Source organism: Silurus aristotelis, assembly GCF_946808225.1.
Source record: "Silurus aristotelis genome assembly, chromosome: 5".
NCBI lineage: Eukaryota > Metazoa > Chordata > Actinopteri > Siluriformes > Siluridae > Silurus > Silurus aristotelis.
The window spans coordinates 23,986,019-24,002,921 of record NC_139578.1 but is presented as its reverse complement, the minus strand read 5'-3'; the positions used below and the strand labels follow the sequence as shown (position 1 = coordinate 24,002,921).

The 16,903-nt window shown below is 36.2% G+C and overlaps 1 pseudogene across 1 annotated transcript; it reads right to left on the bottom strand.

The window, feature by feature from the left end:
• Window positions 1–120: 120 nt before the first annotated feature.
• On the bottom strand, window positions 121–12,095 carry LOC310726639 (annotated as a pseudogene). The gene is made up of 12 exons (XR_014538357.1): window positions 11,952–12,095; window positions 10,972–11,528; window positions 10,789–10,884; window positions 10,421–10,654; window positions 10,163–10,325; window positions 9,165–9,737; window positions 3,210–3,778; window positions 2,260–2,322; window positions 1,892–2,125; window positions 1,631–1,793; window positions 1,486–1,521; window positions 121–1,056 (listed from the first exon to the last, which is right to left on the bottom strand). The product of XR_014538357.1 is annotated as an uncharacterized misc_RNA (transcript).
• Between the last annotated feature and the right edge of the window lie 4,808 nt (window positions 12,096–16,903).

Here is a 16,903-nt window from a genome sequence, read left to right as displayed (position 1 = left end):
AACAAACAAACAAACAAACAAACAAACAAACAAAAAGACAAACAATAAAAAGTTAAACTGTGGAGAATATTCTAAATTCTAATTTTCACAAGTGAGTGCAATAATAAATGCTGAATAAAATTAAGTCAAAATCTTAAAACTTAGTCTAAAATGTTATCCAAAGACAATAATCAGATATTTGTATGTATTGTAAGGATACAGAGTTTAAAGTACACATTTTTACATCTGAAAATGTAAAAGAAAGTGAAAATACAAATGTTCTTTGCCACATAAATGTATGTATTTTCGTATTTAAAGATTATGTATATGTATCTTTAGAGCAAAAAGAGTAAAAGTAAAGTTCAGATTTTTTATTCATTTTAACATTTCTAATAGTTTAAAATAGTATCACATTTTTTAAAGATTTCTGATTGTATCACATTGTTCTGTGAGTTTCATAATTTTATTACAAAGAAAAAAAGGTTTTAATCCTTTTTTAAACATCCAATTTTTTTTTTATATATATAAATCCTTTAGTCTAAAGTAGAGGAGAGATGATCAGTGGTGCAGACTTTTTACCTCCATAATTTGGAGAAGGACTGAAGAATGGATAGAGTTTCTCAGTGAAAGTCTGACCACTAAAAGAATAGATAAGAGATCTGGAGTTCACATCATAAAAGGAGACCAGACCCTCCTCATAATCCACAAACACACCCACCTTCTCCACCTTCTCTCTCAGTGTGAGGGGGACAGAGGGATTAGCACCAGCTATATACTGATTCTCATTCCTCAGTACCACAGACCAGACTCCATCCTGAGGGTTTGCTATAATCTTCCCCTTCCTGTTAATGTTTTCTCTCACAACTCCTAAATCCCAGGCAGTTTTCCCTCTGACCTGCACCTCATAATAAAATCTCCCTGAAGAGAAACTCTGCTTCCCCAGAACACAGACACACTGATTAAACCTCTCTGGTGTATCAGGGAGATTTTGTCGTTTGTTTCCATGTGACACTTGTTTTCCATCAGCAGAAAGAATGAGGTTGGGATGAGCTGTATCAGGATCCAGAATCACATCCACTGCGAGAAACACACAGAGTGTGATGTGAAATCACCATTCAGTTGATTAAACTCATTATGACAGAGTAGTCCTGAATGTTTATTCCATTTTTATGTTTTATACTGTATATATGATTTGTCTGTTTGATCTGTTAAACTCAGTCTTTCTTCATAAAAAATAAAATCATCAGCAGCCAAATATGTTGGCAAAAAGTTGTTGGCAAGCTAAGCTGCTAACTAGCTAGCTCAATTTCACTGAAGAAGCTAGTGACAGCTAAACATCAGTTAAGTCTATAAGCAAAAACAAATTCACTAAAAAAATTGTTTTACTTCCAAATTATTATTTAAATTTACTACAGTAATTACATTAATATTTTTATTAGCTAAAATATTTATTTAAATCTGTTATATATTTTGTCTACTGGGTAAAGTAGATTTTGAAATCTGTACCTGCATACTGCTGCATTCTCTTCAGTTCTGTGGAAACTAATCACAAAAAACATCACTGTAATTTTATTGTTTACATTTAATGCAATATTTGACTCAATTAAAGGTAAAAACATATTACTATCAATATAATATGAAATATTCTCACCTGCTTCCTTTAACTTGTCATTTATTGTTTTAGTGAGTTTCTCATTCAGACTCTGCTGAAGCTGAGACAGAGATGTCCTCACAGTGTCTCCACTCAGATCAGTGTTAATACTGATCTCAGTCCAATTCTTGGTGTATGGAAGGCTGAGCATGGACGAGTAAACCTGCAGTAGATCAGGAGAGAGTCGAGAAATCCCTCAGCATGGTGAGTTCTGTTCTGTGATGTTCTGCATTGTCAGTAGGCAGAGAGAGGAACACTGACCTGTAGGAGGTGGAGATGATCCTCAGTTTGTGAGAGCTTCTCCTGCTCAGTGTCTCTCCTCTGTAGCACAGTGACTTCCTGCTCCAGCTCTTTTATGAGTCCTTCAGCCTGCATCACTGCTGCTTTCTGCTTCTCCTCCATCAGCTCCATCAGCTCAGCCTGACTTCTCTCAATGGAGCTAATCAGAGCAGTGAAGACTTCAACACTGTCTGCTTTCTCTTTCTCTGTGTTTCTCTAAAAGAGGAACACATTTTAACTACAGATTTATATACAGATATAGAAATATTTATATACAGATATATACATACAAAGAACATCACAATATGCAGATATGTTGTAGATAAAACTTCATGTCATGTTTTACACACTTTGCTGAGCTCTACTGAGTGTTTGAACTGTTGGATCTTCTCCAGTCGACTCGGAATCATCTGCTGTAATAATATAATAATAATATAATATAATATATAATATAATATAAATATAATATAAAGTTATACATTTCTTTTTGTTTCAAATTAGTCATTCAAATGTGTTTTATACATATAAAAAATACAAAGAATAAATTATTTTTGTTGGTGAGAGTAGAGAGCAGGTTGAGAAGAGCCTGAAGAGGTTGAGGTACATGCTGGAGAGAAGGGCAGAGGTGGAAGTAATGAGGTACAAATACTTCGTTACTGTACTTAAGTAGATTTTTTTGGTATCAGTGCTTTACTCCACTATTTATTTTTCAGACAACTTTTTATTTTACTCATTACATTTTTAAACAAATATCTGTACTTTCTACTTCTTACATTTTCAAAACCCGCTCGTTACTTTAGTATTAATCCATTGATTTGGTGAAATGTTAATATTTTTCTTTTTTCACTGCTAGCCGATTTCCTGTCATTGCGTGTCTTTTTCAATCCACTGGTCTGTAAAGTCCTGTCTCTCACTCACCACAGATGTAGACTAGTTTACGAAGCTAACAATCAGCAGGCAGAAAGCAACAAGAAGTAAAGCTAACGTGGATGAGACAGAGGGAGTCAGTTATGTATGTATGTATGTATGTATGTATGTATGTGTGTGTGTGTGTGTGTGTGTGTGTGTGTGTCTGTCTGTCTGTCTGTCTGTCTGTCTGTCTGTCTGTCTGTCTGTCTGTCTGTCTGTCTGTCTGTCTGTCTGTCTGTCTATCTATCTATCTATCTATCTATCTATCTATCTATCTATCTATCTATCTATCTATCTAATCAATTTTAGAATTTAAACTGATAACCTACAGATTAATGACAGATAAATGAAACTGTATAATTCATAAGAATGCCCAAAGTTGAAGTCGAACAATGTTTCTCACCTTCCTCTCTCTGCTCTCCTCCTCTATCGGAACAGTGTTGTGATTCTTGTGGTCTCCTTCAGTGCAGAACTGACACACACATGTCTGATCATCTCTACAGAACAGCTCCAGAGGTCTCTCATGTTTCTGGCATATGTAGTCCTTCAGGTTCTCCACAGGATTTATTAGTTTGTGTTTAGTAAGTTTTAGAACACGAGTATGAGGATCTAAATGAGACTTACAGAAAGTCAGTCCACAATCCAGACAGGATTTCATGGCCTTCACCTTCTCTCCAGTACAGACATCACAAAGAACGTCAGGTTTGTCTGGAACACTTTTCTTCTTGAAGTGATCTGCAACCTTTCTCAGTGTTGTATTAATCTTCAGTTCAGGTTTCTTGGTGATTTTCTCTTTACATAATGGACAGTAACCGTCTTGACTCTTCTCCCAGCACTGTGTAAGGCAACTTTTGCAGAAGTTGTGTCCACATGGAGTGGTGAATGGATCAGTGAACACATCCAGACAGATCGGACAAAGTAGCTGTTTTTCAGACAGGAGACTTCTGGAGTCACGAGAAACTAGATTTGATAAAACGATAAAACAAATATATCTTTTTTTTTAACACATTTAGTGGCACTGAAATCCAAACGATCACTTTCATGAAATCCACTCTTTGTCCTTCTTTATCTTCATCACACTACTATTACTACAACTACTACTATTAAATAATTTAGTTGTTAACACTGGACTGATCCTGCAATAAATTAATTCTCATGGTCAAAGTTGTGGAGAAACTGTGTCTATCAGGCAAATTTAGTTCAGAATGTATTAGCCATTGTTAACACTCTTTACACATAAGTGCTCGATTATTTATTCAGCAATATGATTTAACTGGATCAACACCATCGTAAATAACACTTTCACTTACGCTTAGATTGTCCTCGCCCCATCGTGTAAGTAAAAACGCGGTACAGGATTCAGAAAATTCAAGCCTTACTGGGTTTAGATTTGATTGTGTGTGATTCTTGCTGTCAATTGCTAGCCGCTGTTCGGTAGGTTACGTGATGTCGAATGCCCACTGCTAAAAGATGACTGCTGCTCAGAGTTCTAGCCTTTTATGCTCTTGATGGAGAACGGTGCACTGTGATGTCAGAGGTAACTTATGCTTGGTAAGCTGTATGTCTGCCTCTAGTGGGGAAGCGTGGAATTACAGCTGAATGGGGATGCTTTCTTACACACCTTGTCAAACTCAGTTTCTATAAAAGTAAATACCTTTAAATATATGGAAATTCAGAATTGAATATTGTAATTGCTGTTACCACAAAGCTCAAGGCACAAAATTCTGCATTCACTTAAACTTGGAAACCTGTCCCACTATGGCAATGCCCCTGTGCACAAAGTGAGCTCCTTGAAGACATGCTTTACATGCTTTAGAGAGGAAGATCTTAAGTGGCCTGCTATAGAGCTCTGATCTGAACAGTACTGAACACTTATGGGATGAACCTGAATGCTGACTGCACCCCAGGTCTCCTCACCTACATCAGTACCTGCCTTTTGTAACATTCTTGTGGCTGATGAACACAAATATTTATAAGCTCACTCCAAAATCTAGTGAAATAGCTTCCCAGAAGAGTGAATGGAATTATGAGAGCAGATTGGGACTAAATGTGGAATGCAATGCTCAAAAATCTCATACCATACGTATAACCACCTGACCCAATACTTTTGGCAATATAGTGTATGTGTGTCTGTGTGGGTGATGGTTGGTTAATTGACACTGCGAGTCAGGTGGATGGTCTTTTATTGTACTAGACAGACACTGGGACAAACAGGAATATAGGTTGATTAGATCATTGGTTATGCATGACAGTCTTAAATAAAATAAACAGTTTCAGAGTTTACAAGCAGGCGTATACACACATTGCACATATTTGCTAACACATCTAGGAGCCTACAGTAAACGTGTGTGTATAACAAAAGTTCAGCTTTGCGCTCAAAAACAATCCAAACACAGTTAATAAGACATAGCGATCATCAATGCAGCTTACAAGCAGCACGGCTTCATGAGACTGTTGCCGATTACGTTGCACTGCCCCCGTTATAATGAACGCAACTGCAAGCTGTGCAACAACCATTGGCGAGTTCTCCCAATTTCTCTGAATTTAGCTATTATTATTTTTACTCCGTTACATATGTATTTAAGGACTGGTTAGGTAAGATAGATAATTACTTAACACAGAAAACAAGAAGTTTAAAGAATGTTGCAAATGAGTCAAACAAAACTGGTGTGGAACTGGAAGTAACAACAAAATATGAAATTCAAAATAAAGCACCAGGGTGGGCTGTGGAGACCTGAAGTAAATAGTCAGAGACAGGTACCACAAGGGGTGCCCTCTGGTGGTCTAAACGGAAAATATTTGAGATACTGATGATAGGTGGCATTGCAATTTATATAAGGAATAGATTTAATACCAGACTGATAGCTACACCATCACTCAGTAAACAGTTTAAATCCTTATCCTTGAACATCTAAATCTCAAAATTTGACCGTTGTTGGTTGTAACAGACCCCCTTTGGTCTCTTCTAAAACTTGAATTTCAATAACTCAACAACTATCAAGAAAAATTCTTAAGGAAGTTCTTTTAGTGGGTGACCTCAACTGGGCCTGACTGTCTACTGTTTCTGATTCAACAAAATCTGTTTTTTTTTTCCATTTAGTTAAGTTGATTGATACTTTAATAACTATTATGTTTTTTTGCTTTTATTGGACAAAACAAGACATTTTCTTGTTCTATCTGCTTTCATTTTCTTACTGAAGTGTTAACTCTTTGTTCACCTCCTACTAGTTGGCTAGTTCATATACACTATATTGCCAAAAGTATTGGGTCACCTGACCTTTCCTGCTTTATGTGGTTCTTTTCCAAACTGTTACCACAAAGCTCAAGGCACTCAATTGAACAGGACGTCTTTAATAAGATTTTGTATTCACTTGAACTTGGAAACCCAAACCTGTCCCACTATGGCAATGCCTATATTCACAAAGTGAGCTCCTTAAAGATCTGGTTTACATGCTCTGGAGAGGAAGATCTTGAGGGGCCTGCTATAGAGCTCTGATCTGATCCCTATTAATCAACTATGGGATAGATTGGAACAGTGACTGCACCCCAGGTCTCTCACCTACATCAGTACCTGCCTTTCATAACACCCTTGTGGCTGATGAACACAAATATCCATAAGCACACTCCAAAAATGTTCACGTAATATAGATAATTACTTAACAAACAGCTGGAACCAAATTCCTTGTGTGTGTCAACACACTTGGCCAATAAACCTGATTCTGAGTCTGATTCTGTTTCTGATTAACAAGAAAAAAAAATTAAGAATGTCGCAAATGAATAAAACAAGACTGGTGTGCAAAATTAACTCAGGAACTGGAAGTAACAACAAAAGATGAAATTCAAAATAAAGATTTATTTTATATTTATTTAATTATGGCACCCCTTAATTTACTTGCATTAACCTGGATAGCTCTCCATTTAAGTCTACAAAATGGTAACGATCAGACAGGCAGGATTTAAACCAGCTTAATACCTGTCCCTGAATGCCGATGTAATTTTGTAAGCGATCTAGGAGAAGATCATGATCTATAGTGTCGAATGCAGCACTAAGATCTAGTAAAACAAACAGAGAGATGTAGCCTTGGTCTGAAGCTAAAAACAGGTCATTACTGATTTTACCTATAGCAGTTTCTGTGCTATGATGGTTACTATAACCTGATTGAAACTCTTTAAAGATATTGTTCTCTTGTAAGTAGGAACATAACTGGGCAGAGACAATCTTTTATAAAATGTTAGACCTAAATGGGAAATTCTGCAATTGGTCTGTAATTTGATAGTGTGTTTGGATCCATATTAGGTATCGTAATGTGGGGCTTAATAACTGCTAACTTGAGGGGTTTAGGGATGTGACCTTAAGATAGTGAGGATTTAATAATATTCAGAAAAGGCTCACCAGCTAAATGTAACACTTCTTTTAGTTGTATAGTTGGAATGGGATCTAATAGACATGTTGTTGATTAGGCTTTGGTAATAACATCATACAGTTCTTCCTGTCCTATATGTGTAAAGCAGTGTAGTTGTGGAGTTTTAGGTACGATTGGATCAGGAGATGCTGTCAGAAGTTGGACCGCCACAATTGTTTTCTAATACTATCAATCTTTTCAGTGAAGAAATTAATTAAGTCCTCACTACTAAACTGTGATGGAAGACGTTTTTCGGATACCAGATTTGTTGGTAATTTAGTTACTGTACTGAAAAGGATCCTGAGATTGTTTTTGTTGTTTTCTATGAGTTTGCTCAGGTGCTCAGCTCTAGCAGCTTTTTGTCCTTTTTTTAACAAGATGGGGGCAACATTGCCTATGTTGTTAGCCATTTCATCAAGGTTGTTAGGATTTATGGGTTTAGTGAGAAATTGAGATAAATCAGGCAGGTTATTTGTGAATCTATCCTTAGTGGTCAGAACAATAGTCCTACCAGGTCGATAACATGATGAAACACAGCTAATCTGCTCTACCGGTAGTGTGTACAATATGAGGTAATGGTCTGTGATTTCATAACACTGAGGTAAAATATCTATATCAGTGACATCTGTTTCATGGGATATTATTAAATCTAGTGTGTGATTAAAACGATGGTGATGTGTGGTGATGTTTTGTTTTACCTCAAAAGAGTTCAATAAGTACACAAATGATAGTCCTTCAGCATCATTTACATCATCTACATGAATATTAAAATCTCCTACCATCAGCACTTTATCAAAATTGATCAAGAGGTCTGAAAGATAATGAGCAAACTCTTGAAGAAAATCACCCTGGGGGTCTGTACACAGTGGCCAGAGCGAGAGATAGTAGGGGTTTTCTATGTATGTCTGAAAGTACAACTTTAAGAACGAGCACTTCAAATGATTTAAACCTGAATCCTAATCTCTGACTAACATTCAGAAGGGCACCATAAATGGTAGCTACACCACCCCCATGACCAGTCTGACAGGGCTCATGCTTATAAGCATATTCTGAACAATAGGCTACTGATTAAACCACCTCATAAAAACAGAGAATGAGGCAAAAATAATTGTAATTAAGCAGAGTACTGTTTTTAGCAGAGAGCTGTTATGAACATATATAAACTTTGAAATAAAGATATAACAGTGGCAGCAAAGATAAGCATCCCAATAAAACTGGCTTTAGTTTTTTTTAGCCGCATTAAAATAAGATGCATGTAAAGGTGATAATGATGAAAAGGCTTTATTTTAATACCATGCAGATGGAAAACAAACAATAAGAACAATGTATGAAAGGGCTTCAGAAAGTATTTTATATTTCTCTTATACAATTTCAGATTTAATGCCCTTTAACTAGACAAGAATAACAAAGATCGCAACAAAATCTCTTCACTTAATGTAGTATCAGGAGGTTTACAGCACTCAAAAAAAAATAAAAATAAATAAAATACATCATACTGTGAAGAATATTCTAAATCTAAGTGTGAATAATTTTCACAAATGAGGTCAATAATAAATGCTGGATAAAAATTAAGTCGTTAATTTCATTTTTATATAATCAAAATCTTAATATTTAGTCAAAAAAAGTTATCCAAAGACAATAATCAGATAATTTTATGTATTGTAAGGATACAGAGTTTAAAGTATAAATTTTTTCCTTCCGAAAATGTATAAAAAAAAATCAAATATTCTTTGCCACATAAATGTATGTATTTAAGTATTTAAACATTATGTATATATTGTTAAAGTAAAAAGAGTAAAAGTAAAGTTCATAGTTTTTATTTATTTCAAAATTTCGAATAGTTTAAAATATTATCAGATTTTTTAAACATTTCTGATTGTATCAAATTGTTCTGTGAATTTCATAATTTCATTAAAAAGAAAAAAGGTTTTAATTCCTTTTTTAACATCCAATTTTATGAGATAAAAATCCTTTAGTATAAAGTGGAGGAGAGATGATCAGGGGTGCTGAATTTTTACCTCCATAATTTAATCAAGGGCAGAAGTATGGATAGAGTTTCTCAGTGAAAGTCTGACCACTAAAAGAGTAGATAAGAGATCCGGAGTTCACATCATAAAAGGAGACCAGACCCTCCTCATAATCCACAAACACACCCACCTTCTCCACCTTCTCTCTCAGTGTGAGGGGGACAGGGGGACCAGCACAAGCCCAATACTGATTCTTATTCCTCAATATCACAGACCAGAATCCATTCTGAGGGTTTGCTATAATCTTCCCCTTCCTGTTAATGTTTTCTCTCACAACTCCTAAATCCCAGGCAGTTTTACCTCTGACCTGCACCTCATAATAAAATCTCCCTGAAGAGAAACTCTGCTTCCCCAGAACACAGACACACTGATTAAACCTCTCTGGTGTATCAGGGAGATTTTGTCGTTTGTTTCCAAGTGACGCTTGTTTTCCATCAGCAGAAAGAATGAGGTTGGGATGAGCTGTATCAGGATCCAGAATCACATCCACTGCGAGAAACACACAGAGTGTGATGTGAAATCACCATTCAGTTAATCAAATACATTATGACATATTAGAGTAGTCCTGAATGTTTATTCCATTTTATATGTTTTATACTGTATATATGATTTGTCTGTTTGATCTGTTAAACTCAGTCTTTCTTCATAAAAAAATAAAATCAGCAGCAGCCAAATATGTTGGCAAAGAATTGTTGGCAAGCTAAGCTGCTAACTAGCTAGCTCAATTTCACCGAAGAAGCTAGTGACAGCTAAACATCAGTTCAAAACAAATGCACTAAAAAATAAATAATGTTATTCTTGCAAATTATTATTTAAATGTATTAATTACATTAACACATTTATAAGCTATAATATTTATTTGAATCTGTTATGGATTTGGCTACTGGGTAAAGTAGATTTTGAAATCTTCTTACCTGCCTCCTTTAACTTGTCATTAATTGTTTTAGTGAGTTTCTCATTCAGACTCTGCTGAAGCTGAGACAGAGATGTCCTCACAGTGTCTCCACTCAGATCAGTGTTAATACTGATCTCAGTCCAGTTCTTGGTGTGTGGAAGGCTGAACATGGACGAGTTAACCTACAGTAGATCAGGAGAGAGGAGAAATCCTCAGCATGGTGAGTTCTGTTCTGTGATGTTCTGCATTGTCAGTAGGCAGAGAGAGGAACACTGACCTGTAGGAGGTGGAGATGATCCTCAGTGTGTGACAGCTTCTCCTGCTCAGTGTCTCTCCTCTGTAGCACAGTAATTTTCTGCTCCAGCTCTTTAATAAGTTCTTCAGTCTGCATCTTTGCTGCTTTCTGCTTCTCCTCCATCAGCTTCATCAGCTCAGCCTGACTTCTCTCAATGGATCGAATCAGAGCAGTGAAGACTTCAATACTCTCTGCTTTCTCTTTCTCTGTGTTTCTCTAAAAGAGGAACACATTTTAACTACAGATTTATATACAGATATAGAAATATTTATATACAGATATATACATACAAAGAACATCAAAATATGCAGATAGGTTGTAGATAAAACTTCATGTAATGTTTTACACACTTTTCTGAGATCTACTGAGTGTTTGATCTGTTGGATCTTCTCCAGTCGACTCAGAATCATCTGCTGTACATCTGTTTTAGTTTTCCCCAGCTGAGTCTAAACACAATACAACGGATAATATATTATAAAGTTATACATTTCTTTTTGTTTCAAATTAATCAGCTTATCAAAAATCCCTCCTACCTGCCACTCTTTGCTCTCCTCCTCTATAGGAACAGTGTTGTGATTCTTGTGGTCTCCTTCAATGCACAACTGACACACACATGTCTGATCATCTCTACAGAACAGCTCCAGAGGTCTCTCATGTTTCTGGCATATGTAGTCCTTCAGGTTCTCCACAGGGTTTATTAGTTTGTGTTTAGTAAGTTTTGGAACATGAGTATGAGGTTTTAAATGAGACTTACAGAAAGTCAGTCCACAATCCAAACAGGATTTCACGGCCTTCACCTTCTCTTCAGTACAGACATCACAAAGAACGTCAGGTTTGTCTGGAACACTTTTCTTCTTAAAGTGATCTGCAACCTCTCTCAGTGTTGTATTAATTTTCAGTTCAGGTTTCTTGACGAACTTCTCTTTACATAATGGACAGTAACTGTCTTGACTCTTCTCCCAGCACCGTGTAAGGCAGGTTTTGCAGAAGTTGTGTCCACATGGAGTGGTGACTGGATCAGTGAACACATCCAGACAGATCGAACACAGCAGCTGCTCTTCAGACAGGAGACTGCTGGAGTCACGAGCAACTAGATTTAATAAAATGATGAAACAAATATATATATATATATATATATATATATATATATATATATATATATATATATATATATATATATATATATATATTTTTTTTTACACACATTTAGTGGCACTGAAATCCAAATGATCACTTTCATGAAATCTGCTCTTTGTCCTTCTTTATCTTCATCACACTACTATTACTACAACTACTACTATTAAATAATTAAGTTGTTAACACTGGACTGATCCTGCAATAAATTAATTCTCATGGTCAAAGTTGTGGAGAAACTGTGTCTATCAGGCAAATTTAGTTCAGAATATATTAGCCATTGTTAACACTCTTCACACTGAAGTGCTCGATTATTTATTCAGCAATCTGTTTTAACTGGATCAACTTCATCGTAAATAACACTTTCACTTTTACTTACACTTAGATTGTCCTCGCCCCATCGTTTCAGTAAAAACGCGGTACAGGATTCAGAAAACTCAAGCTTTACTGGATTTAGAATTGATTGTGTGTGTGTTCTTGCTGTCAATTGCTAGTTGCTGTTCGGTAAGTTGTGTGATGTCAAATGCCCACTGCTGAAAGATGACTGCTGCACAGAGTTCTAGCCTTTTATGCTCTTGATGGAGAACGGTGCACTGTGACGTCATAAGTAACATATGCTTGGTAAACTGTATGTCTGCCTCTAGTGGGTAAGCGTGGAATTACAGCTGAATGGGGATCCCTTCTTACATACCCTGCAAAACTTCTTTAATAGTTTCTATAAAAGTAAATACCTTTAAATATATGGAAATTCAGAATTGAATATGGTAATGCTGTTACCACAAAGATCAAGGCACAAAATTCTGCATTCACTTGAACTTGGAAACCTGTCCCACTATGGCAATGCCCCTGTGCACAAAGTGAGCTCCTTGAAGACATGCTTGATGTAGTATGGATATGTTGTTACACCAGATTATAATTTTTTTTTGTTATTTTTGTTATTATATTATTTGTTTTTATTACCATCTGTTTTGGGGTATTTTATTTTGAAAACGTTACGGGCTTTTATTAATTATAGTATGTACGCCAGCTCATGTCATACGTAGTGAGCGGTTCAACTTGCAGCGCAATTAGAAGTTCGTCCTCTTTCCCGCAATGGCACGAGAAGAGAGAGGTACGATTTCATGAGCCTTGTTTATCTGGTGTTAAACATTGTTATAAGTGTTCATGTCATGTTTAAATGATTAAATGTGAGAGAATATTCTATGTGATATCTATGTTTGACCATTAGTTCAAGTTATTAATGTGGTAAATGTAGTATATTTGAGTATTGTTAACAAGTGAACGGAGCATTGTGTGAGATTGCAATGAGGTGTGTGCGTTGCAGCTAAGCGGCTAACATCTCAAATAAGTACAGTTTACGTGTATTTTCAGGGCACACTAACGATAAATCCTAGTCTATTGATATTTATTATACTCTGCATTTATTTTGAGTTCTGTTGGTAATTATCTGGTGTACTTAATATATATTTTGTGGTTAACCGGCAGACTAAATGAGAATTGCGGATAACAGTGCCTGTCTGGTTATATGTTTTGCTACACAGGTATGTCAATTGGTATTTATGAGACAATAATACTGTTGTATATTTCTACATAATAATTATAATGCTGTTGCATATTTCTTTATGATAATTATAAGGTTGTGAATTATTTTTATATAATGTGTTTTGTAAAGTGTGAGTGTTTGTGTTACTCTGCGCTCTCTTTCCCGCAATGGCACTAGAGGAGAGAGGCAGACTAAATGAGAATTGCGGATAACAGTGCCTGTCTGGTTACATGTTTTGCTACACAGAGGAGAGAGGCACAGAAAATGAATCTTCCCGTCAAACCAGCTTTTGTGTGGAAGATCCTTATTTATTTACCATCAAAAATTAACACAACGCAGAGGAACAGCCGCTACATTTACATGCTTTAGAGAGAAAGATCTTGAGTGGCCTGCTATAGAGCTCTAATCTGAACACTACTGAACACTTATGGGATGAATCTAAATGCTGACTGCACCCCAGGTCTCCTCACCTACATCAGTACCTGGCTTTTGTATCATTCTTGTGGCTGATGAACACAAATATTTATAAGCTCACTCTAAAATCTAGTGGAACAGCTTCCCAGAAGAGTGGATGGAATTATAAGAGCAAATTTTGACTAAATGTTTAATGCAATGCTCAAAAATCTCATACCATACGTATAACCACCTGACCCAATACTTTTGGCAATATAGTGTATGTGTGTCTGTGTGGGTGATGGTTGGTTAATTGACACTGCGAGTCGGGTGTATGGTCTTTTATTGTACTAGACAGACACTGGGACAAACAGGAATATAGGTTGATTAGATCATTGATTATCCATGACAGTCTTAAATAAAATAAACAGTTTAAGAGTTTACAAGAAGGCGTATACACACATAGCACATATTTGCTAACACATCTAGGAGCCTACAGTAAACTTGTGTGTGTATAACAAAAGTTTAGCTTTGCGCTCAAAAACAATCCAAACACAGTTAATAAGACAAAGCAATCATCAATGCAGCTTACAGGTAGCACCCACACAGCAATTTTTCTCTGGCCCAGCGCCGTCCCACAAAACCAGCTTTTGCTTGGCCCACATACCGCAATGAATAAAGGTACTAGTGTGGACCAGATCTGTATTCCAGGCAAGGGCCACACATGGGCCATAACTGGCCCAAGTCTCAGCCAAGTTAAATACCCATAACTGGTCCTGAATTGGGCCAGGTCAAAATATGACCATAATTAAACCATATCAACAGCAGAAAGCCCAAAACTTAGCCACACCTGAGCATAATCCATAGGTTAACTAAACCTGGCAGCCAAAATATGGGCCATAAAAGGGACATGACAGATCCATAGCTCACCCACCTGTATGACCATAGCTGGCCCGATTGTGGTCCTATACATTGGACCAGATAGGTTCCACATGTAAGCCTTAACAAAACCATAACCAGGCCACTTGATACACACCCCTCCCAAATGAATAGTCACAACAACGACAGTATTCTGAACAAATATTTTATTATATTTAACATCAAAACATTGAAACCTGACATACACTTGTACAAACAACTCAATAAAATACCACCCTGTCAGTTCAGCAATTAAAATAAAAGCAAAAATTAAACAAGTAGAAGTTCTCCGCTATGTTTTTGTTCATGAAGTTAAATGTAATGCTTGATCATCCCTGTTTCTGGTCAGGAACAAGAGTTACTGTACCTATAACACTTGAATATCCATGTTTCTGGTCATTAACAAGTTTCACACTATGTATAACACTTGAACGTCCATGTTTCTGGTCAGGAACAAGATTTATTTGAACTATGACGCTTAAATGTCCATGTTTCTGCTCCTTCTGGAATTGCTTCTATCATTGTACTTCCAAACCTTTTCCACACTGTGTCTTTACTGAAGCCTTTTGTTCTTCCTCCTAAAAAAAAAAAATACAGATTATTAAAAAGTTTTAATAGACTCTCATTCAGATCGGCTCGTGAGCAACCGCGAGCTGCCCAAAACGCTAGTTTTAACATTTCTAATCAAGGTTTATCTCATTAAAATTGTCTAATAATTAAGACAATTAATAATTGTTTTGGAGTGAAATAGTGTTATTTACTCATTTAAATCGATTTCATATAGTGTTCTTTGGGTTTTTACTGTGTTGGAAGGGGCGTATCAAAAGGTCGCGACCGGTCTTGGTCCCTAACCCTCTCGAGCTCCGAGGTTCCACTGTATATGTATGTTCTCACTTACCAACTCTTCTGGTTTTCCCGGGTTCAGCGCGAGCGGCTGTTTCCGAGCAACACCGCGTCCGCCCACTTTTTCAACAGACACTTCCTGGAGTATTTTCATTCACTTTTCCTCGTTGAAGATTTGTTGCTTAAAGCGTTATAAGCCTTGAATCATAACAACCAGCTACAACTTGAATTACAATATGTAAAATATTCAATCTGAAATACAAATATTAAAAAAATTGTCATAAAGGCAATACGAGACTGTGTGTGTGTGTGTGTGTCACGGCTAACTGGGTAAATAAAACTACAATCCCATGAAGCATCGCAAATTATAATTGCGCCTTTTGGCCAACTTTGCTTTGATAGGCCAATTTCGCATTTCCAGGTTTTTTAAATCATGATTGGTGCACGCTGGGTAAAACTTATATAAAAGAAAAATCGACCTATTTTTTATTTTATGAAAGTCTTCACCTACCCCAACCCTTCACAGTTTATTTTCTTTTCTTTTTTTGCTGAAAAGAACATACAAATCAGTACAAAATACAAAATATCAACAGTAGTGATACTTGAAAGACAACAACAAACATACAACAGTAAAAAAAAAAAAAAAAATACAAAATAAATAAAAAAATAATATAAATCAAAAAAGGGCCATTGTTTTACATAAAATTCCTTACACAAAAACTTTTAGTACAGTAGACATTTTAACAGTCTCCATAGCTTTATCAGTAGATATTGAAATCAAATTAATATAATGTTCTATATCTCTTAAAAAGACCACAAAGACAGGTAAACTTTGCTTAAGAAAATAATTACATTTATAATAAAACAAATTTTCTTTTGTGGGGTCTGAGTCAAAATACCCAAATATAACATTTCTCATTTGTAATGAAAATTCGGGCAAAATCTTCAATTTAACAAAAACACCAATATCATACCAAAATTCCTGAGTGTAATGACATGACCAAAATAAGCGTTCCACTATTTCACCATTACTATTATTATAAAGTGTGACAAAAATTACGGTATACTGATGTGCTCATGCCCATTTGTTTTATATTTAGCTAAGGATTAAATATAATGAAAATGTTAAGACTGTATATGAGACTGTTGCCGATTACGTTGCATCGCCCCAAGTATAATGAATGCAACTGCAAGCTGTGCAACAACCAATGGCAAGTTCTCCCAATTTCTCTGAATTTAGCTATTATTATTTTAACTCCGTTACATATGTACTTTAAGGACTGGTTATGTAAGAGATAATTACTTAACACAGAAAACAAGAAGTTTAAAGAATGTTGCAAATGAGTCAAACAAAACTGGTGTGGAACTGGAAGTAACAACAAAATATGAAATTCAAAATAAAGCACCAGGGTGGGCTGTGGAGGCCTGAAGCAAATAGCTCGGAAGCGTGACGTCGCCATCGGAGGAGCTCGGAGGCTAAACGTTGCCATTGGAGGAGCTTGGGGCTATGGTGTCGCCCTCAGAAGAGTCTGGGACCGCGACACCCCTGCCGGATGGCTCTGGAAGCAACCTGGGGCTGCCAGAGGATCTGTGGGTTGTCATGTCACAGTCATAGGCGGTTGGAGATGGTTTGA